Source organism: Montipora foliosa, chromosome 2 (assembly GCF_036669935.1).
Source record: "Montipora foliosa isolate CH-2021 chromosome 2, ASM3666993v2, whole genome shotgun sequence".
NCBI lineage: Eukaryota > Metazoa > Cnidaria > Anthozoa > Scleractinia > Acroporidae > Montipora > Montipora foliosa.
This window is the reverse complement of record NC_090870.1, coordinates 35582843-35585342: the sequence shown is the minus strand read 5'-3', so window position 1 is coordinate 35585342 and position 2500 is coordinate 35582843. Positions and strand designations below refer to the sequence as shown.

At 36.2% G+C, this 2500-nt stretch overlaps 1 protein-coding gene across 2 annotated transcripts in view; it reads right to left on the bottom strand.

Annotated features, from left to right (window-relative positions):
- The window catches only part of LOC137992941 (uncharacterized), a 33385-nt gene that overhangs the window by 10309 nt on the left and 20576 nt on the right, over positions 1–2500 (bottom strand). The window contains exon 3 of one of the 2 annotated variants that reach the window (XR_011121782.1): positions 1–176. This exon is cut by the window's left edge and continues 959 nt beyond it. The exons of the other annotated variant lie outside the window; for it this stretch is intronic. The gene's annotated coding sequence lies outside the window, so the exon portion shown is untranslated. The remainder of the gene's footprint in view (positions 177–2500) is intronic. 2 annotated transcript variants of the gene reach the window in all.

Genomic DNA, 2500 nt, shown 5'->3' with positions numbered 1-2500 from the left:
CTGTTTACATTGATAACTAGCACTCTTTTTTACAAACACCAAATGCAAAACAATTTGTTCCAAATTGGCTCCAGCAAATAAATTCAATTTCAGAATATGTGAATCAAATCATTGACAAAGACAACTTCACAGAAACAGATACCGGCGAGAGAAAAGAGTGGATGATTCTTGCTGACCTGAAATTCAATGAAAAAGATAAAACTCAACAACCCTGTATTAATCAAACTGACATCAACATTGCTGAAGACTGGTCATTTTATACAACAGAGCAAATAGGTGATTGCCCCACTGGATAGATCAGCAAAAAAATGCCATTATAGAGCAAACAAATGCAACACCAGTGCCAATTGAAATTAATAAAACCAACTACAATCAAAGAGTTGCTTTCAACATCATCAGAGACCACTTTTTAGGAAGTAACAATGATCAACTTTTCATGATACTAACTGGTTTAGGTGGTTCTGGCAAATCTTCTAAATGAAAAATGTAAAGTATGTGCTTACTTTGGAATAGCTGCATTTAATATAAAGGGAACTACTCTCCATTCACTTCTGCAGCTACCAATAAGAGGTAAAAAGAATGGGCCATTAAAATCATCTGCTTTGGCAAGGCTGCAAGGTGATTTGAAAGGAGTAAAATACCTCATTATCGATGAATTTTCTGTTATTGGCCAGAAAATGTTTGGTTGGAGTAACAAGCGTTGTAAGGAAGCAACTGGTCACACTACTGTTCCATTTGGTGGAATTTCTGTAATATTAGTTGGAGACATTGGCCAATTACCTTCTATTAGTGATGAGGTTATATATCACACTAAACCAGCAAATGAAATTGCTTTAGAAGGATATTGCATGTACCAAAAGTTTCAAACAGTTGTTAAGCTTGAAAAACGAGCAAAAGGTACAGACATTGCTCAACAACAGTTTAGAGATCTTCAAACAAGGGCAAGAGATGGAAATTTAAGTCTTGACGACTGGAATTTGCTTTTGTCAAGAACACCTCAAAATGTCGAAAACATTGAAGATTTTGAAACCTCTGCTGTGAAATTGTCATTTGGAAATGAAAAGGTGGCAACAGATAACTTTACAAGACTAAAGCAACTTGGAGAATCCATTGTACAGATCAATGCATATCACACCAACCCTAAAGCAAAGCAAATTAGTGCAGAAGATATGGGTGGCTTAGAACCAACTGTATATTTAGCCAGAAAAGCTAGAGTTATGTTAACAAGGAACCTTTGGACTACGGTAGGACTTTGTAATGGAACAATGGAAACTGTAAAGCACATAATTTTTGCACAGAATCAAATGCCACCCATGCTACCAATTGCTGTAATTGTGCAGTTTGATAAGGACGATTACATAGGTCCAAGCTTTTGTGAAAATATACCAAATTGTGTGCCCATTTTTCCAGTAAAATCTCATATTAATGATACAAATGGACTAGATCTTGAAAGACAGCAGCTGCCATTAAAACTTGCATGGTCCATAACCATTCATAAGTCACAAGGGCTCACCCTTAAGAAATCATGGGTAGACTTAGGACCTTCTGAAAACGTTGCAGGACTAGCTTATGTTGCCTTGTCAAGAGTACGTAAACTTTCTGATCTTGTGATTGAACCAATGAGCTTTGAAAGACTTCAGTCAATTAAGAAGACATCAAATTATAAATTCCGTTTGTTAGAAGAAGCTAGGCTAAACATTTTGGCAGAAAAGACTTTGCACAATTATGAAAACAACTTGCAGTGAAACTGCATTATTACATTTTACAGTATCTACCATACTAATTAAGTAAATATTACCATCAAAACTTCTAACCTCAAAATTTTTAAATATACACTTGTCATTTAATGTTTTATCAGTGTAATAAAGATCACTTACAAATCATTCAATTCTCAGTTAACAGATGGATTATTCTGCCAGCCCAAGTCCCGCAAAGAGAGCTAAGTATGGGATCCCTAAATCCCCAACTTCAACACCTCTGTCAAGCCCAACTACAAGTAAGTTTTCCTCTATTATGTAATGTATTAATACTACTAATAATTTATTACTGTTATGTCTTCCATTACTTATGCAGATTTCTGCTTAACAGAACATTAAATTTTAGTCCCGAATTTAATTATTTTTTTCACAAATTATTTCTCCTCAACAGATTACACTGGATACATTCAGGACGTTCAAGAGGTACAGGAAAGTAAATCCTCCACAAATCTGTACTTTGACATCAGCCTGCTAACTGCAAAAGACATAACTCAGTTGGTAAGAATCATGGTGCAAAGAGGAGAGTCTTCCAAACACCAACTTTTTCTTCAAAAGATGCAGGCAGACACAGCAACCCGTAACACTCTCCAACCTACAAGTTGCATCAAGCAACATCGTGTTCGTAAACAGGGGAACAGTTATTCAAGATGCACCACCACATTCCATCCAGTTTCCATTCCAACCACTGGCCCCAATGACATCAACACCTGTGGATACCATTCTTAAGAACCAGAACTCGGGGA